At 41.0% G+C, this 21,571-nt stretch overlaps 1 protein-coding gene across 2 annotated transcripts in view; it reads right to left on the reverse strand.

The window, feature by feature from the left end:
* The window catches only part of RASGEF1A (RasGEF domain family member 1A), a 146,367-nt gene extending 130,900 nt beyond the window's left edge, over positions 1-15,467 (reverse strand). For both annotated transcript variants that reach the window (XM_064716335.1, XM_064716333.1), the window contains exon 1: positions 14,823-15,467. The gene's annotated coding sequence lies outside the window, so the exon portion shown is untranslated. The remainder of the gene's footprint in view (positions 1-14,822) is intronic.
* Between the last annotated feature and the right edge of the window lie 6,104 nt (positions 15,468-21,571).

A 21,571-nucleotide genomic window follows, 5' to 3' on the forward strand; every position in this document is an offset into this window, starting at 1 on the left:
CCCTTTTCCATCTGATGGTGAAGATTATCCCTTCCTCTGCTTTTATTTTTCCCCTTCAGAGCAGCAGAATTGCTAAGTAATCAGAAGACAGGAGCTGTATTTATAGCCCCCCAGTTACCTCACTGAGAGAAGCATTAATGCAAATCAGTTTATGCCTTCTAAAGAATGCTGCAATCATGTGATGCCTTCCTAAGGCACAAAAGATAAGGTGTATCAAATTTAGAAGCTCTCGGTAAAGGTATATCCTATACAAACAAAAACCTTTGCTGTTGTGAAATGAGAATATACAATATGGAAAAAAAAAAGTGATGCATTTGTTTTAGCTAAAAAGTGTGCATTTTTGGGGGATATAATAAACAGCCTGTTAGACTATCTCCAACTCCTGACAATCACATCATTTGTGTAAAAGCTATGCTGCTATTTGTTAACATGGTTGCTGTGGCAACAGAAACCTTCATCTCTTTGAGGTAAAATCAGAAGTGTGGTGAGTGTGGAAATGCAAGAGCTGACTTTACACACACACAAATGAATGCTTTGTCTCTTATTCCTCATTTCACACTAGAGAAGGACTAAAGCTTTTCTCTTTTCTGTTTCATTCTGGGGCTGGGGAGGGCAATTGGGAGTTCTGAATGGTAGAAAGTGAAACCCACAGAGGGACTGAGCCACTCCTGCCTGCTGGGCTGCCAGTGGCTCCAACAGATGGTATCAGGTCTCACAGGAGCCTAATTGGCTTATCACAGGCAATGCACGTGGAACAGGGCCTTGGATAGAGCCAGCAAATACACGTTCAGCTGATGACTTGATTTTGTACCTGTGCTTTTAAACTAAAATATAGCTAAGACAGTATGAATCCATCTGAGAGAGCTGGATTGGAGCCTCTTGGAGCCTGCAGTCCTTTGCTGGATTGTAGTACAAATTACTAAAAACATCTGCGGTGGATATTGCAGGCTGGCACAACCTGTGTGCTTGCATGGGAATTTCCACGCTGCCCCTGCTCTGGGAGTTGTAAGGGAAGATCAGCCAGTGTGTCCAAAGCAATGCCATGATCTGTACAATATCCATGGAATCATATGCTCTAGTTTACAGAAAGGCATGGAATTCAGAAAATTGTAATTTTGTTAGAGGTAGTATAGTGTAGTTAATGACCTATATCTATCAGTTTTGGTGAGCACAAGGGTTTTTCTCATTTCTTTCTAAAGGGCTGACTAACAAAGTAAGTCCTTTGCTGTTTGTAGGGTTTTCTGAGTTTTTAAGTTTTATTTCAAGGCTGCTATTTGAGTACCCAGTGACAAGAAAAATAGTCATAGAAATAGCTTTTCATTTATGTGTTGTGTTGTCAAAAATCTCCATTGTGCTGGTTTGAAACAGTTTTTTTTTCCCTACTTCAGCACCTCCACAATGTGTGTGTCCTCAGTGGACAATGCAACTTAAAACCAATAAGAAAAAAAAATAAAACCCTTCAGAGAAGCTAATCCTTTGTCTCTGACCTATAATATGCCATGTAGGAAAAAGCAGCAAACACTAAAGCACCAAGATACCTGCCCAAAACTCTTACAAACTCAAGAGCATAAAAACCCTGATTTTGAGAAAAATATGGGCTTGTGCAGACCATATAGGGGAAATTATACTGAATCTAAAACTAGTTGATTGTAAAGTTTTTGTAAAATTTGAAGCATAGATACCTTCAAATGAGTCTGGGCACAAAGATGCCGCATCAGACAACAAAAGGAAATTCCCCTCTGGAGAATGACTTTCAGAGATTGACTGGATTCCTGTAGTTGCTGTTCTCATGCTGTGAACAGGGGTTCAGAAGCTGCTTTTGTTGATTTACACAATAAGTTTATAGAAAACATAGATTATAGAAAGGGAGCAGACCCAGGAGCCCGCACAGTATTATTTGTTGATCATGATGCTGAAACAGAGTTCCCTCAAGTCCTCATTCAGTTCCACATTTCCTTGAAGCGATAGGCACAGGTTCACACATATTTTGCAATATTAACTGCTTATGGGATTGATTGTTTGTAACATTCCAAAATCTGGTCAGTAGTTTACATGACAAGTAATATTTTTGTCATTCTTGGATTTTTTGTGTTTCAGTTCGTGAATTGTTTTCAAATTTGAAGTTTGTTTTTGTAGTTGCTATCATGTTAAAAAGTTACCAAAAAAAGGAGTATAAATCTATTAGCTGCACTGTACTTAAATTGCTTTTTGTATGAAACCTTGAGGTTTGCAGTCAAGGCCTTGTGTAGGTCCGTTCTTCTGGAAAGAAACAGGTATGCCAGAAGGTTTCTCAAACTACTTCTATATAGGGAGAGCAAGCAGTTTATAGGAGCTAATAAAGTGGCACCCTATGTCTCCAAATCAGCAAGCAACTAGAGTTTGATTAAAATTGCGATTGGATTCAGTGAGTTAGAGGGTTCTTACCTAGCACTATCTATAAAATTAATCAGCCACAAAATACCCCAAGCAGATTGCCAGCTCTTCACCCAAGAAGTTTTAGAAAAGAAGCACAACTGGCACTTCAGCTCCCCAGCAGTTTGTGATAAAGCAGCATGCATTGTAGCACTTCATTGCTCGCTGAGGCTGTCACACCTGCAATAAATGCACACACACATTGTGCTGTTCCTGGCACGGTGCTTCCTTGCACGGATTGTTTGGCATCCCTTGTCACTGACTGTCCCTTCCCTGAGCAGCTGCTTGCTCATGGTTTCTCAAAGCTATTTGGAGCACAGCAGGGGATAAGCTACACAGGGAAGTTTGCTGTGAAAGCTTAAAGGCATCAGCATTGCAAGTACCCATTATACTGCCCCTGGAGAACACTAAGGGAAATAATGTGATTTTTCATTTGGAAGTTGTATGGTAAAGCCTCAACAGCTAAGGCAGCACAGGCTAGGGGAGCTCCCCCATCACTCTGCACCTCAGTGAGACCTGGCTGGGAATTCAGCTCCCAGTCAGTGATCACATGAAAAGAAGGTGCGTCAAAAGCCAGATCTCTCCAAAGCACTGTTTGCTATTTCATTAGTGCTTCTCACCCTGGCATTCATTAACCTTCTTCTGATGTGCTGTACAAGCTGTGCACAATGAGGGAGGCACACTCCTTGCAATTTACAGTTCCAGCTGAACAGTGCTTACAAAAGTATTAAGAATCCCCATTCCAGGCTGATCCAGGCCAGTGGCCCAGGATCTTATTTCCTAACCTGTCATTTATTAACCATGAACTAGTATCAATGTTAGATGACTGAGGGAAGGAAATTTTTAGACTTTTATACTGGGTAGGCCTTTTTGTTGCCATATTGTGATGCTGGAAGAATTGGACAATCCTTTTTATTCATTTTCTTTGATATTTTCAGGTTAGATGCTGAGCTTCTGGAGCAACTATGTCTGCAAACCAACAAAATCCTACATTTCACCAGTTAGCCTATTCCCCAGGTACACAGGGAAATTCTGTCCCAGAGCTGTCAAGGTCTGCTTTACAACCTTGGCAGTTTCCAATATCCTCACACATTATGGCAACCCACAAAATGGCTTTTCTGGACTTTTAGTGCAGTGGGTGCTGCTCCGGCCATCATTCTGGAGTTCTGCATTTGCTGGCTGCCATCAGCAGGATCCCCCAGAGTCAGTCCAGGCACCTCTGCAGAGGGATCCAAAGGGGATGTGACCTCAGTGGGACTGAGTGTGGAGTGGGAAGGAATGAAATTTGCTGCAGATCAGACTATTACTGTAGGTCAAACAAGTTGATAATAAAATACTTTGAAATAGTCCTGCAGTACTGGTAAGGTGGAAATGGGCATTGTTTTTTGTGTTGCCTTCTTTCTTGCTCGAGTCTAGGTGTTTTGCTCAGGTGATTCTGTAGTACAAAGTGAGTTTGTTCGTTACTAGAATGCAGCATTTGTTTCTCCCCAGAGTTTAATTTCTAAACCTCAGATCTGCTGCATTGTAAGACAATAGATGGTTAGAATGGATTTTAGAAAGTTACTGTTCAAGATCATTATTCAGTATGTTCCAAGGTTGCTACTTCATGCTTTTCTGTAATTATAATCTCCACCAATTTATTTGTAATGTTTGGGTGATTTGAATTGAAGTATGCTTTGGTTTCATATGTTGTTCTTTTTTCTCTTTTTAGTTTCACAGCCCCCCTTGCCCCCCAACAAAGCAATTTCATCAGATAATTTAATTGAGGAATCAATTATAGTAGATAAATAAGTCTTATACTGAATGTCTTGTAACTATGGAGTGTAATCATTTGTCTAAATAGTGCTGCATGTTTGACTTGAAACAATTTGTCCCTCGTTGTTAATTTATAAGTTTTGGTTGTGTTCAGGCTTCCAATGAGTTGTAGAAGTGTTGGGAAGAGGAAGAAGCTGACCACTGTGTGAGTTTGTGGCCTGTACTTGGTGACTTCCAGCAAGATAGATCATTACCCTCAAGAATTTGTGATTAAAAATTACTCCTCCTCTTTTCAGTTCGGTCAGCAGAACACTGAATCTAATTTTAGACCAGTGCTGACCTAATTTTAGGAAACTGAGTTCCTGTGGGCCCTGTGTTACTCCATAGCCTGTTTTCTCTGTGCCCCTCTTACAAGGGAATTATGAGGCTTGTCTTGGAGTCTAAAAATCTTCACCAAAGGTAACACTTAGAGCTATTTTCATGTAGGCACTTGTTGCTAGCATGAGCACTACCCTGCTGTAACCTTTCTCTCAAGGCTTTCTTTAGGTAGCAGATATTCTGATTTATTGCTGCTTGTGGATGCAGTAAAAGATGGGGCACAAAGGGAAATCAAATTATCTGAATTCTTTTCAACCCAATACATTCCTCAATATATTTCAAGCACTAGTATTCAAGTCTGCTTGATATGGCTCAGTATGATGTGAAAGCTTAGGTCTATAAATAATAAATTAAATGTATCATAGCTTACCAAACAAATAGTTCCTTGAAGAGCAAGTGATTCCACTCACTTAGATATTTATTGCACAAGCATTTATACAAGTGAGGGGAGGATGCTAGCTTGAACCATTTCTCTTGGATTACAGACAATCCCTCCCTTTTTTTGAAGCAGTGATGACACTTACAGAGATGGCTGGAGAACAGAGGGAGCTAAAGGGAAGTGCTCCTTTCAGGGAAGCTAAACACACCGTGCCCCCTTCCCTTTGACACAGCAAAATGCCACTGTTGGGTTATTGCTTCCACACTTTTCCTGTTCCAATGTACCTGAGTCATCACAGCTGAATAGTAACCATTGTCTGTGATAAACTGTGAATAGGGGATGATGAAGTGGAGGTTTCCTGGAAAGGAGTAGAATTATTCTTCAGAATTCCCCATCCCTTATAAAAAGCCTTCTGACAATCTGGAAACCGACAAGTGTGAGCATTGTTAAAATTCATGTGGCTTGGAAAAAAGCCCTGTTGGATTGTCCATTTAAGCACATTTTTAGGCTGGAGGCTTTTACACCAGTTACAAATATATTGATTTTTAAGAAGAAATTATTGACCTTTAAAAGCCTGGAGTCAGCTGCTGCCTGGCCTGTTGGAGACATTTGGTTATTTATCCTCAAGAGGTGAGAGCTGGCACTTTGGAGTCAGAGCTGGGCAGTGAGCAGAGCTGAGGGGTGGGTGAGGAAAGCACAGGATTTACTAACACAGAATTGCACAAGACTCACTGCAGAAGGTACCACTTAGAGGACATCAGTTTATATTCCGGAGTAGGGACCTTAAACTTAATTTCTTTACTACTTCTACCGTATTTCTGGTACAATTCCCATACCATCTCTGATTTGAACAAGTTTAGTTAATTCTTCTGTGCCTGTCCCACTTGTGCTGCCATAACAGTAATAACATTTTAGCAACATTAGGCTCTACTTTCTAAGCAGTTTAGTACTCACAAACATGTATGATTAAAATTAGGTTTCTTAATGAGGGGTATGTGTATGTAACAATAACTTTCATATTTACCAAAGGATGACTGGGCTATTTCTGCTGTGCCTTGTATTTACATTTTCACCTCAGAAAATAAATTGTTTCCTAAGTTCAGGCAGAAGGGTGATTTTTCTGGCTGTCAAAACATATCAAGAAGTGATACAAATGGGATATTAATCACTGTGAATTAACTGTACAGCTCTGAAGATAAAAACAATGCTGTTATTTAGTGACTGTATGTTGATGATAGATTAAAGAATACATATTGGGTTGCTTTTCTGTTGATTTTTCTTCTGGTTTTCCTTACTTGAAGTGCTCAGCTAGTATCACAGAAGTTCTCATCCCCAGCAGGTTAACTGGCACAGGAAGCTTGGCTCTGGCAATCTAAGATGTTCAGTGAAAAGAGGTTGTAATGATTTAGCCTGGCACTGAGTCACAACAGGTGAAAATCAAATCTCCACTTAGTTCTACAGCTTTCCACTTTTATACTAGTGATATCCTGGCACCCACATTTCTTCTCTGCAGTATTCCTTTCTTCAGCAGACTCCAGTTCTGTGCTACTGCAGTGCAGAGCTGTAATCTGCTCCTTCTGGATGGACACCCTTGTGCACTGGCAGGGGGAGACCAAAATGCTGTGTGCTTTCTGCTGCCTTGACAATTTATGGGTACTGAACTATCCAGCAGAAAGATCAGAATTCATGATCCCCATCCCAATGTCACAGAGAAAATCCATTTGTCCTGCAGTGCTTCAGAATGTGATTGACAGGAGATGAAAGGTGTTGAATTGATTTTCTAGTGTGTCATAAATGCATGTCAGAGTGACAAGCATGTTTTGCTGTGGTATCTGGGCTCCCACAGCATCAGCCCCCATCCCTGCCCCAGCTCAGTTCCAGCAGGCATTGTCCCTGCTCCATGGCACCAGCACTGGCAGCTGAAGGGGCAGCTGCCTTGGCAGAGGGATTAGATCTAAGGACACGTGTTCCAGTTCTGCCCACAGTAATGGACTGTAAGACAGCCCTGGCTTTTGGGGAGGGGACATCTGTTGCATCACCTAAATGTTGTCTTTGGAACTTTGCCTCATTCCATTGGTGTCCAGTTCTGGGCCCCTCTGTACAAGAAGGACATCGAGGTGCTGGAGTGTGTCCAGTTAAGGGGAGGGGAGATGGTGGGGAGTCTGGAGCACGAGTCCTGTGAGGGGCAGCTGAGGGAGCTGGGGGTGTTCAGCCTGGAGAAAAGGAGAGATCTCATCACTCTGTACAGCTGCCTGGAAGGAGGCTGGAGCCAGGGGATCAGTCTCTCCTGCCAGACAACCAGGGACAGGATGAGGGGGAATGTTCTCAAGCTACACCAGGGCAAGTGGGCCATCAGGAAGAATTTCTTCACTCACTGAAAGGGTGGTCAGGCACTGGAAGGGGCTGCCCAGGGGGTGGTAGAGCCACTATCCCTGGAAGTGTTCAAGAAATGACTGAATGTGGCACTTAGTGGCACATTTATTTGACAAGGTCATGTTTGGCCAAAGGTTGGACTTTATGATCCTGCAGGTTTTTCCAACCTTAATGATTCAGTAATTTGTATTTTTTTTCTTTTGTGTTCATTTGTATCTTAATGCTTATTCCTTTATTGATTTGTCTCTAAATCCACTATAAATGTCAGAAGTGCTGCGAGTAACGATGGAGAAAACACCTGTTTCTTTTCTTTTTCTCTCTCCCTTCTTTCCCTCATTTCCACGTGTGCCCTGTTGCTCCCTTTCTTGCCCCAGCTGTGCTCACTTTATTCATGAGCAGAAGCAATCCTGCAAAGAGATTTTTCAGGCACCTGTAGTGAGTGCTGAGGAAACTGAGGAATTTCCTCTGTAAATCCCACTATAATGCTGTACAGGGTCATCTCTCTTTGTCCTTCTCTTTCCTACTGTGTAAAAGCCATCCTTCCATTTTTTAAATCCTTTATGTTCTGTATGCATTTGGCTCCAGAAAACTTTTTACATTCTCTTTCCAATTGCACAGAGTTAACATTTACATTTGCCTTTAGAGGTGCAGCACTCATAATAATCTTTTGATTAATGTTAAACCTAGCAGTTATGCCTCTTTCCCCATTAGGTTATCTAAGAAACAATGCTGAGGAACAAGAACATTATTCAGGCAGGAAATTCCCAAAATTAGTAGTGTGATGTGACTGCAATTTTCCTGAGACTTCTGAAATTATAAATTTTGGGGTTTTTCTTAATAACAAGTGGTAGAAGCACCTGTCATCTCTGTTGAATTCTAGCACAAGTCTTCTAACCAGTTTCCCTTTCTTTTTAAAGTTTTTCTCAGATTTCTTTGAGAAATGCATTTTAAGATTAAATTGCCACATGACAGGATGAATGTGCTGCAAGGTAGTGGCTTTAGGTTAGGTGGTGTGAAGAGACAGGAATGATCCCACTCTGTTGTGATCAGCAGCTGTAAGGTTCTGTACTTGCATCTTGTATTGTCATTTTTGAGATCTGAAACTATTTTTATAATAATGGACTTAGGTATGTAAGATACTAGGTTTGACACAGGTAAGATTGGATGAAATGACAGGGTTGCTGTGGTATGCTGGAAGCCAGACTCATTCAATGGTCCCATTTGACTTTATTATTTATGGATCTTTCTGCTAGTTTTGTTTTTATTTTCTTTTTTTTCCCCCCCATCAAATATCAAACTTCATTGCAAGCACAAAAATCCAACTTAGTTATTTACATCTCCTGAGGTTTCAAACCCATTAAACAGCAGAGAGGCTCAGTAATTGTTTTATTACTACTACTCAAAGTGTAATAATACTAGTGGCAACAGAGGACAGTGAGCAAAACAATGAGAGAAATGTAAAGGCTTAAATAAAATCATTAAAGCTGTTTCACATGGGATAAACACCAATGTCAGGTTAATAGTTCACACCACAGACAGCAAGCTTAATTAACTCTTTCTTTCACTTCCTTCCAGAAGAAACTAGCTGCAGCAATATTTGGCTTTCTTAGAAGTGCAGGGCTTTCTGTATTAATTCCTTTCCTCTCCAATCTTTCACCAGCTATAAAGAATTTAACAACTGTGACATGGTAGGTGCTTTCTGCAGTTCCTGGTAACATGGAGGCTGTCTATTTTAGTTCTGTCCTGGCCCAGTTCTGTTCTGGTTTGCTCTCCAAGAGCAGTAGATGGGATATGCACAGTTCCAGGTGGCTCCTGGCAGGGCAGGGCATCGTTCTGCTGCACACACCCCAGTGGTGTCCCCAGGTGTCCCCCGAATGTTCCTGGCATGGCAGGACTGTGTGTTTCATGACCTGAACCATGTCCTGGTATGGCAGGACCAATGTGTTTCATGACCTGAACTGCGTCCTGCAGTTTTTATGGGGTATTTTCTTGTTTATTATATATTCAGTGTATTAGACATGACACAGTAGTGACTGTAAAGTTGTGAGAAGGCAGAGTTTGTAGGTGTTTGGGAACTGAAGAAAGGCTACTCAGCTCAAAGATTCCATGTTCTTTTCTATTTATGTGAGGATACCTATTTAAATGTATTATTTTCCTAGAACCTTGCCTCAAATGTGATTAGTAAAGCTGTGGTTGTATTTCTGTTTGATGGTGGTTTGTGGCTTCTTTAGTTTCTGGAACTTTATGGTGTCACACATGCATGTATGTGTATACAGCACACAGTTTCTTAGAATTTTTTAGTATTTTGAGTTTCATGACAGAATCTGTAAAGTTTGAAACTTAAGAAAAAAACTGAGTATTTTCATTGCAAAAGTTGGAAAGAAGTCTTTAACAGAGAGTTATGTATTTCATTTCTGTCACCACCACACGCTTTGTGCTCTTGTACGTCTTGATGCACTGATCTTGGCCCATAAACCTTCAGTATCTTTACAACACAAAAAATCATTTGCTACATGATTTTGAGTGTCATGTGGCTCCAGGCTCCAAGCTTTCTAATAAATGAACAATTTACTTGGCTTTTACTCTGGTTGCTACCCCGTGTGGATCCTGCCATTGTCCTCTGCATAACCTACAGATCACTTGGATGATGCATGTTTCACTAAATGTTACCCAACATTGCTGCTGCCCCAAGGAATAAGAACACTTTTCTGAAATACACACCATTAATGTGAAAAGCTTGGGAAAGACACGAAGAGAAATAGGAAGGAAAAGCCACACAGACTTTGCTGAGTGTAACTGAAAATTCAGATTGTCTAACATGCATTCCAGAAGTGTCATCCAGGAGAACTGCTTTAGAGTGTACCCTGCTCTCAGAGGTATATCCCATTGGACAGTCAGGTTATTCACACAGATTGTCTTTAACACAACATTCCTAAACTAGCCAACAACTCAGTAATGAGATTGCCTCAAAACCTGGAGAATTTATGTCCAGCATACTTAGCTTCCTCATAATTTTTGAAATTTGAATTACAAAGGAATACAAACAAGCAAGCTGGTATTGAGTGAAAAGACTTTTCACATGGTAATGAAATGAAAGAGAAGAATAAAGTTATTTTCCTGTTGGTACAGATTTTAAAGACTTCAATTTTCAAAAATCCAGATTATTTGACAAAGCTTGAGTATGGGAAAAGCTACTTTGTGATGAACACAATATTGTTTTTATTGTATCTATATTAGATTCTGACACTATTTCCATGTATATATACTGCGATAACACTGCACATTTGTTACGTTACTCCTTTATGTTTTAGTTGGATGCACCCTTCACCAGTGTAGGTGGTCAAAGGTCCAGTTCTATTGAACTGAAAATGCCAAAAGAGTGCTATAAAGTTTGTTGGAAAATGCAAGAATTGAAGGTAAAGAAAGCAATAGCTGTTATCCACCAAGTATATTCATCACTAACTCACAGAGTGTCTGAAAGATGCCAGGAGAGAGTATTTCACCCAGAGGGTGGCTAGGCACTGCAAGAGGCTCCCCAGGGCAGTGGGCACAGCTCCAGGGCTGGCTGAGACCAAGGAGTGTTTGCACAACTCTCAGGCACATGGGGTGTGACTCTGGGGATGCTGCTGTGCAGGGACAGGAGTTGGGCTCCATGATCCTGGTGGGTCCCTTCCAATTCACAATATTCTGTTATCTTATAATTCTAAGACTTCTTTACTTAAAGAAAAATGCTCTCCTTGGAAGGTAATGCCTAAACATGAGGGTTGGATGCCTGTTTTGCATCACATACATGCCTTACTTTAACCCCTATAAACATCCTTAGTCTTAGACTGAGATTAGATTTGATCTCAACTGATGAGAGCATGTTACAAGAAGGTTGTGGAAAGCAATGTAACAAGTGTGCAAAGTGTTTCCTATTCCAAAAAGAGGGCTTGAAATACCATCTTAATCATGGTTAATTATGGTGGTGGAGTCACCATCCCTGGATGTGTTTAAGAAAGGACTGGATGTGGCACTCAGTGCCATGGTTTGGTGGAGGTGTTAGGGCATGGGTTGGACTCGATGATCTTTAACGTCTCTTCCATTAAAAAAAACAAAACAAAGCAACTTTTCAAAGTGTTACTTGTAGGTGCAGTTGGCTTACCTTACAACAAAGTACTGTGCAGTGGGGAGGAGTTAATAGGCTTAACTCTGTTCAGGGTGCAGGGAATAAATCTACAGCTGCTGGAGCTCCAGTGACATTAAAACAGAGCTATGAAAGTGGCTAAGTATGATTGTTTCAAAGGAGATGAAACTTAATCCATTTTTGCAGGTGTCTGTGCAGAATATGCTTTATCAAGTAGTTGGGATGGGTTTGATACCTTTCTAGAGGTTGTTATCAAGGGCTTGTTCTTTCCTAATGTGTAAAACCTTGTTGATTTGTTTAGAGCTCTTCATTTTGGGTGGAGTTTATGTTCAAATGACATATACAGCAGTACTAGACAACTGAAGAACCTTCTATTCAAGCTGATTTTTGAGGGGAAGAACTTGGCTGAACGTTTTTCTTTTCTAAATGAAATCAGCTGTAAGCCTGAATCCACCTAACTAACCACAGCAAAACTCCTGCCTCTCCTGAATTCAGTTTCTGGAGGGAAAATGCCAAGAGGGATGTAAAATTCTGAGCAGAGGGGATCCCTGGCCACCCATCAGAGCAGAGGGGATCCCTGGCCACCCATCAGAGCAGCTGCCTGACTCTCCTTTCAGCTGCTTGTGGCTGGTTTAATCTTCTAGACTCAAGCAGAGCTCCAGAGTTGAGCATGTCTCTGTCTTAGGGATGTTTCTTCTTTTCACCCAGTTCCAGGGCACCAGCTCTGCATTTTATTGCTCCCTGGACATGTTTGACTGACAGTAGATTCTCTATTTTCAGTAAAATAGGTAGGACAGTACCTATCAGCGTTGTGCTGATTTTCCTTGTGCTGTCCTCCCAGCTCACCAGTAATGAATGACCCGAGAGTCTGATCACAGAGGAATAGCATTGAAAGTGTTTGTTTGTTTATTTTGGTGAAAATAATATGCCAGAAATGAAGCTTCACAGAGAGACCAGCGATAACCCCATGCCCCTCACACCAGTCTTGCCACCTGGACCCCAGCCAGACCATTTTTCTGTCAGTGATACCAAATGCCATTCCTTTCCTTAATAATTCATCTTGCAACAAAAAGCTCAAGCTAAAGCATGTGTTTCTGCTTTGCAAACAGCTCCCTGCACATGTGCTGACTTTGCAGCTGCTTCCTGCACTCTTTGACTTCTGTAATTAGAGCAACTGGCCAGCCCAGCTAATGATATTAAACTGACTGGTCTAGAATGTCATTTATCTCAAGGGTTTAATTTGCTGAGTACAGGGCAGCACAATACAAGGCTTGCATGTGTTATGGCTGTAACTTGATTTTTTTTTAGCTCTTGTTGCTAAGTTACAATAAACTGTTATCACAGTAAATTGTCTGCATTTAAATGGACTAAGATTCCACCTGAAAGGAGCCACCCAGATGAGAATTGATAATATACTGATGTCTCAGAAGAAAGGAAAATAACACAGAAAAGCCAAATTGTGAACAGGGTAATTTTGTATTCCAGACATTAGCCAGACAGGCTCAAAAATAGCTGCTCAGACTCCAGAGACTATGATATGTGCTTCACTAGCAAGTGGCTAAGAGCTGGAATACAATAAATGGGTGCTAATTTAAAAATAAGTTACATTAATATGATCAGCTTTTAATGGAATCACAATGATCTGTTGTCTGAATTGTACTTTAGAATGCTTTCCCTAGAAATAATCTCATACCCTTGCAGTCAGGCACCATATTGAAATGCTAGGAAAAAGAAGTAAATTTTTAAAAAAGTATCAAAGTCTCTGCACTTCTCTAAATGACTAGAAATAATCTTAAAACATAATGTTGGTAAATGCTTTCCACTTTTACAAGTGGAAAATTGTACCATATTCTGATGGAAAATGATGTAAAATCCATGCTGACACATCAAGATATTGATGTCCTACCTCTTCCCAAAGCTCTGTTTTAAATTCCTGAAAATTCTCTGAAACAAGAACATTTTTTCTCCTAATCTATTTTAAGGAGTGCATGGAGAGGGTAGTAGCTAAGGGGAGTGTTTACTGGTGTCATGTTTGAGTTCATTCCAAAAATATTCATGCTGGGTCAATGGCTTGTGGGTCTTAGTGGCTGCTGGGAAGCTGAGTGGTGTTTTTTTGGTTAATTGCTGGTACCTGTTTGGTCACCTCCATGGATGGGATCAATGTGGGATGCATCACCTTCCTTGAGCACAGAGTCCTTTTCATGGCAGTAATGTCAGGGCAGTTTTTAAAAAAGGGTTTAAAAGTCAACTCTTGATAAACCTATTGCCAGTACACAGAAGGTCTGAACAAATAGGACATGTATGATATTGCAGAGAGACACCATAATAATGTATAGGAAACACAGATAAATTCAGTTGCAATTGTGACTCTTTCCACAGTACAGAAAACCTGTAAACCAAACCAAATGTCGTCCACTGCAGTTATACCATTAAAAATCCAAAGGTGAGATTCTGGGATTCTGCAATGTGCACTGGCTGGTCTGATACTCTTGTTTATAGGTCTAGAAAAATATGATCCTGGGCTAATTTTAAAGGTGTCACCCTCCAAAGAAAGCCATTTGCTAAAAAGCATTAGATTGACAGAAATGAAGCTGTAGACATTCAGTGAAAGATTTCCATTAAAATCACAACTAAAAACTGTCAATCAGCCCCAGCAGAAACCTGCTTAGATAACTCTGCTAGAAATATTGTACCTCCTCAGAAAATAGAAGAAGAATATTTAGCCAGGATTTCAGAGGGGGAGAAACAGCTTCTCCCTTTACTTTAAATTGTTGTGCCAGAGACATTTACTGTCCTTGCAAAAACCCTCCTGCAAGGCTGAATTTTTGATTCACAGCAGAAGCAGCAGAGAGGAATGCAGACAGAATATGTAGTGCAGCACTGCCTGTGCTCCAGCAGACTTGCCCTGGTGCTTTCAGCGAGCACTACTTTTGAAAAGCCCCAGAATGGATCGCATCTATCTGAGAAGCCCTCAGAGAGAGGGGCAATGACAGGGAAGCGTTTCTGTGGGCTGTGGAATCTCAACTCATTAAAGTGATGAAACAACTGCTGTGGGAATGAATCCGCCCGGAGTCCATGACAGACGCCGGGTACGCTCCATTCCCAGCAGCACAGCACAAAAGCATCATCATTCAGCAATATTGGGAAGCCTCTTGCATCCACGGGAGCAGGTGGTAGTGCAGCCTCAAAAGTTGCATTAAGGGGAGAAAACGCAGGCACTAGGCTGTGTTTTGACCTGCCTCCATCCCCCCGGGGGTGGCTGGGCGGTGCACGCAGGGTTAACACCAGAAAGACACACTGATGGCATGTAATGCCAGGTGTTCAGCCACCCACCGTGTGCCAGCTTTCCTACACAGCCTCGGCTGGCCGCGGGGTAAAAAACACACTTAAATCTCTTACCTTGGTCTAGTCCAGTGTAGCTTTTTGGTTGTTCTCCGTCCGCTATCAGCAACAGAGGAACTAGCGGCAGATTCCAGCGAGTCATCCTAAGCGGCAGAGCGGGCTCGCTGCTCTCACGGGCTGCGGGCTGGCTGCGCTGTGTGACCGCCGCGGGCTGGCCGGGCAGCGAGCGCGCCCCATCCTGCGGCACGGCACGGCACGGCTCGGGGAGCCAGCGGCAGGAGGAGCGGCAGGGAGCACAGCCAGGCAGGAATGTACCATGTGCCCGCGGCTCCCTTCCTTCCCCGCCTGCTGCTGCCCGGCCCCGCAACGCGCTGCCCAAAGTTACTTCTCAATCGGTGATGCACTCCCCGGTTATAGACCCTCCTCCCCGCTCGGGTCTGCTCTGTAGTCCGTGCTCGGAGGAGCTCCTCGGCATCTCGGCGATTACATGGTCCTCTGTCTCCTCGGGAGGCTGGCGCGGATGCTCGGTGCAGAATGTGCTCTGTCTGTGGCTGTGCGAAAAGCAGCACTCGGCTCCTTGCAGCAATTTTATAGGCTGTGTAGCTGGGAGTGGGAAACCAAGGGCAAGGGCGTTAATTCTGGCATCAGAGGGGGGGAAAAATAGAAAAAGGCGTTTGGAGCCACAATTTTGTTGGGGGGAGAAACATTTCTTGGATACTCCTAACACAACAAGGTTGGGATAATTTCTGAGTCTCTGGTTTATAATCTCATGACCTGTTTCTGCAGATCAGAGATTGGTGCTAGAGACAGAACCCCTCCTGGGGATTCCCGAAATAATTTTCAGGAGGAAAAAATGAAGCTGTTGGAGTGGGTTACTTGCACTAAATGGCAAAGATTTCTCTGGGCAAACACAGCTAGTTTCTAATCACTGTAAGTCTCCAAAGTATGGCTTAATCATTTCATTACACTCACACCCCTTGAATGCATAAGTTTGTTTATACAAATATTTTCTTAGGAAGCTAATAGAGGACAGCTTCACAGAACTTGGTGAGGGCTGTAAATACTTTGGAGTCACTAGAAAAGTGGAAGAAATTTTTAGGTTCTCCCTATTGGCTAACTGGATTGCTAAATCTGGAAGGCTTTTGTGGGCTTTTGAATGGCCTTTATTAAATCATTTGTACTACTACCTTTGTGTCAAGATATGCTCAGATGCTCTGAATATTTGCCAAGTTTATCTGTGTCTAAAAAGGGTTGTGGTATTCATATTTTATATTCCTGCTATATGACTGAGTGTGGATGATTTTAATCCTGACTAATTGACACAACATTCCCCAAGAAAACTAGGAAAAATAATTAGAGCAAAAGGTGAAAGACCTGAGATAGGTATACATTCTTGATTAGAAAATTGAATGAAAGGTAGTACAAATGATTGTACCACTTAAATGTCCATTAGGTGTTCTGCCTGTGTTTCCCTCTGCAGAGTACAAAATGATTGGGGTTTTTTTATTCTGGTCTTATTGGATAAGGATGGTCCTGTGAGAGTGAGATATGAGTTCTTCAGAGTTTTTTTTCCATTTTATTTAATTATATATATACTTCTGACTGTGCTAAAGGTACTAGGGATTTGCTGGACTCTAATTCATAATGAAGCAGAACTGCAGCCCATATCCAAGAGCTTAGGAAATGTTTCCTTAGACTGATTGCAGGCAAAATCATACTTTGGGGTTTTCTTCTCCTGAAAATTTGAACCAATATGGCAACCTTCTTTTAACCCCATTAATTTCCACATCTAACTCTGCATGGTGGCATGAACAGTAAATACCTGTGAGCCATGTGCTGCTGTAGAGTATAAGGAGACTTCCCTTCAGCCTATGAGTGAATAGCATGAAACATATCCACAAAAGTATTTAATCTGAACTCTCTGTGGCCCTAAATTCATCAGGAGAAATAATCTTTGGTACTGCTGGGCAGTGGCCATGGAGAAGTGCATCATTCTGGATAATCAGCTGTGTTTAGGATGTCTATCCAGGGTTCATTCAGGTCTCTTAGAAGTCAACCAGGATTGTAAGTGTATTCAAGATGCAATAGACTTCAAGTGGAAAATGGTTGGGTAGGAGAAGAAAAAGATTTTGTGCCGTGGAGGACACCTGCTGTAACAAAGGCTGTGCTTCAGCCACTTCTTGTGGTTCTGGAATTGTCCCTTAAGGTCCTGCACCACTGGGAATATTCAGTGGAAAGAGAAAGGACAGGGACAGGTATCAATGGCAGAGGATATAATGAAATTTTAAAACTCATTTCTCTGAGATGACAGATGGCAGTGGCTGAAGCTGGGTGTCCTGCATGGCAGGATAGGAGTGAGTAGAGCTAAAGTGACTGAGACCAACATTCTTGCACATTCAGAGAACCACAGACCTGGTGGCTCATTCTTTAGTACAGTTCTTTCTACCTTGATAGAAATGTCACTAAATCGCCCACTCATGATCATATCAATAAGACATTAACATAACTATAAAAGTGATCATGAAAAGAATTTAAAAATATATCTCCCTTATATGCCTTATTAAAAATAGTAAGGACTCCCTTATATCTTTTTATAGCCTTGTCCTTTAAATTCCAATGGGAATGCTTTATTAGTTCTTTGCAAATTCCATTCTCCATTGAAATTTGACCCAATATGAGAAGTTAGGGAAGAATAGACCCAGTTTGGCTGGGAGGATTGCTGCTATTGTTTTGTCAATGACTGTTTTTGTCAGAGTAAATATGGAGTAAATTCCAATTCCAATTAAACTTGTAAAGCTACATATTACAGAAGCTGCACGAGTAAAACTCTCTCAGATGTCTATTTATTTAGAAGCTCTAGCTGATGACAGGAGCATTATTTTCTGGAGCAGTTGATTGACAACTTCTTCAGATCAGATAGTGAAGATTTGCATATGCCAGAGTAGTCCTTAGGTTACTTATTGCCAAAATAATTGGGAGTCTCTGCTGCAGAGATAAGGAGCAGGTCAAGAATCTAATTGACTTGTAAGTCAGAACTTGGCAGTGTTGCATACAAAAACTTGTAGTGCAACTGCACTTGCCTGTAGCTGCCATAGAGCCCAGGCTGCCTGAGGGAGCTGTGACATCTCTTCCACTGCAGTATTCAAAACCATCCCAGACAAGCACAAGAACACAAGAGGGCACCCAGAAAAAAAATTTTAAAAAGTGTTTCTACTTAGAATATGGTTACTGTGATTTTCTTTTTTCCCACATGCTCAATAGTCACAGAATATACAAATGGAATGAGGTCAGAGCCGGTCCTTTTCCTTGACTCATCACTGAATGCAACAAAATGGACTTGATGATCTCAAAGGTCTTTTCCAACCTAGCTAATTGTGTGATTCTGTGAAAATCACATCATTGCAGAGTCATGCTTTAGACTGATCAGTTTTATCTGTTGAGTGGCTGGGTGCCTTCCAAGAAATGACCAAAGCAGTGATTTTCTTGAGTTCTTCTGAAGCAATGTAACCCATGTACTTATTTCTTACCCTCCCATATCCTGCTGCATTTCATCCCCTCATACCTCCTTATATTTTGTTACAAATAAAGGGAGAACAAAGCATTTTTCATTATTATTTTGCCTTTTTCTTTTACAGACATATGCTTCTGTGCTTAGTCACTGTTAAGCCTCCACACTTAACTCAAAATTTTGCACTTCAATTAGGTGCTGAAAATTTTGTTATTTTAAACTCCAGTAATTCCAAGCATTCCAAGCAAACTCCAAATTTCAAGCATCAGACCTGCTATATCTTCTCTCTAAAGCATTATTTTGAGGTTAAAGTAATGAAATTTGAGTTATGGAAAGTAAAATAGTCTTGAGAGTAACTTTAACCTTGACTGTTAAGGGCAAACCCACTGCAGTGGTGATCTGCTGTGTATAGAAATCATTGACTTAAAATGTACAATTCCAGAATACAAAACCACTGCAAAAGTTGCATCTTTTCTTTCTTCAGTCTGCAGCCCAAAATATTGCATTTGATGTTAGAAATGTATTTATATTCAAGAATCTGAATTTACTGTAATACCAGTGGGTTTTTTGACTGACAGTTATTATGTCCATATGTCTGTAATTATGAAAAATGATGTTTTCAGAACCAATTAAATAAATGGTATGAATGATTACTTTGGCTGAAAAGGTGGCTGCACACAGCTGCCATCAGCTGTGTGTAGATATTTGTGTTTCTGTTTACTTTTGAAATGTGAAGAACCACATGGAGAAAGAACACAGGACCATGTTAAAAAAAAAAAAGACATTTTGTCTGTAGATAAATAAGCTGTAATATTAACTGGGGAGAATGTTTCATGGTTGCTGAAGCTAGTGGAAAAGCTGAAAATGGTAATATTTTTTTTCCAATTCCATTTCATGAAAAGATTAAGATTTTTAAAATCACAGTTTAGAAAAAAGGAACTGAACTGGATTGATTTCATTCCTATTCCACAATGCAGCTCAGCCTCTGGTTTTTCGGTTTTGCCTGCACTCTCTAAATGCTCTATGGATTTCTGAGTTGCTGTTGTCATCCTATTGCAGTAGTTTAGTACTTTTGTTATTAGGAAGTTTGGGGTTGGTTTCTTAGCCTGATGTCTAACACAATACCTCATCAAAACAGTCCTGACAAAACACATTGATTGTCTCTGTTTGTCCTCAGCATGGGTAAGGGGAGCTGATTAATTCTTTTCTGTTCCTGCAGCAGCTTCTTAAGCAATTGTTGTGTCTGCCCACATCTCAGTTTATGACTTGGGCGGCCCATCTCCAAAACCATTTGCCTCTCACTCTGTCTCACATGAGAGGATACTTTAGAAAACAGAGGGATGCTCCTTCCTACACAGTGTTCAAGTGAACTTCATTCTTCAGTGCTGTACCAGTGACTCAATCTGCCTGCACAGCAAGGAGATCATCTCAGGTTTCTAAAGCAATGGCCTTGACATATAATGTGCACTACCTGATTTTACAAGGATGCAGAGCCCTCGAAAACAGATTTTATGAAGTGTTTTTAATACTGCAGCTTACTTCAGTTGAAGTTTCCATTGTGAAATGGTATTTTGGTGTCTGAAGCATTCCTGAAAAAATCCCTTTGGTTCGGTTGTTTTTAAGGACCTGAGCCTTAATTTTATTTTTTCTTTCTCTATTAAATTGGGACAAAAAAAATTGGCCATTGGTGTTTTTAGAAGAACAAATAATATGTGGCTATAAAATGAAAACTCTCAACATTTACCTGGAACTGAGAAAGATGCAAATCTCTAAGGCTGAAAATTCTTTAACAATTTTTTTAACTGAAAAATTGACAGTCCACTAAAATGCTAGGCTAGCAGTTCCCTCTTCCTCCTTTCTCACCAGAAATGTGTCCAGTTTGGAAATAGTAGAAATAGTTCATCTAGATAAATGAGAATTTGCCTCAGCTCAATGATGGATTCAGATGCAGCCAGTATTTGGAGTTAAGACCCTTCCTGGAAACTGACTTTAAATTTATACTTTAAATTGAATGACAAAGGGTCCATCCCTGATTCAGAGGAGTGTCTGCCATGTCAATTGTTGTTCCAGAATACTAAAAGGTTTCATTTCAGATTGCCATAGAACCCAAATAAATTTTGAGTTTAAAATAACCCCAAAAGCCCAAGGAGTCTGCTGTCAGGGGAACAGATATGTCAATAAGGAGTATTTATATGGGTTCAGGGATAAATTGGATGCCTTTTCTCAGCAGTACACTTTGGCTTTGCTCTTATCAGAGGCTGGCATGAGTGATTGTCTGCTGTTTATTCAAAAGCATTAGAAGTGCCCTGTGGCGAGTGCACTCCTACTGACGAATGCTCAGACTGATATTTTGGTAGTGCTGACTGTTCCAGAAACTTGAGGCGGCTCAAACTGTGTGCCCAAAATGGGAAAATGTACCTCTGATTTCCTTTTATTGTAATGGTGATTTACATGAGGACCTGTCTCTCAAAATCTTGATGTTCTCCCTGAAACAGTGTGGAAGCATCTCTCTCAACCCCACAGCAGCCATTTTCACTTGGAATCAATTTTGATTCATGCCGTGTGGGATCAGATTCAGAAGGAATTAAAATGTCAGTGTTTTTTTTTTGTTAATAAAATCAGTTAATTTCTGTTAGAGGAATATAGTTGTATATTAGAATTAGTTGTTCAGAGCCCAGAAATTCTGAGGGGTTGGTATCTGCTGTTAGCAAATATTTACATACATTTACCCCGAAAGGGTAGTTAGTAATGTGTTGTTTGCCATCTCCCTGACAAGTTTAGCTCAGAAAATGCAGCTTGCTTCACCGACCTGGCTTTTGTTGCTGCACAATTGGTCCTTGGTGCCAGCCAGTTTGCTTTTGTAGGGGAAGGTATTAGCACAGAATTGCCAAGCACGGTGGCTATTTTGGGCTCCAGAGGTAATGAGAGGTTAAAAGGTGTGAAGAAAGGTTCCAGCTACCTGGTTTGATAGTCCATGCATCCTGGAAATTTAATTACATATTAACGGCTGCTTTCCCTGCTATTAATGCTGGGAAATGGCCTGTGAGGGAGATGCTCTCAATTAGCCCTTGCATTAACTTTTGTCATTAATGTGTGTCACTATTGATGCCTTTAATTGCGTGAGACTTGAGGAGAGCTGGAGCAATCACACAGGGATGCCTGCTTTGACTGAACTCCGGCCTCCCAGGTCACAGCCATCCAGAACAATTGGGTTGGGTTTAAAAAAGAAAAGTCCAGAAATAGGGCAACCAGCTGAAAGAGATATTCTATTTTTACACCATCAGTAGTTTAGAGCTTG

This window comes from Zonotrichia leucophrys, chromosome 6, assembly GCF_028769735.1.
Source record: "Zonotrichia leucophrys gambelii isolate GWCS_2022_RI chromosome 6, RI_Zleu_2.0, whole genome shotgun sequence".
Classification (NCBI taxonomy): Eukaryota; Metazoa; Chordata; class Aves; order Passeriformes; family Passerellidae; genus Zonotrichia; species Zonotrichia leucophrys.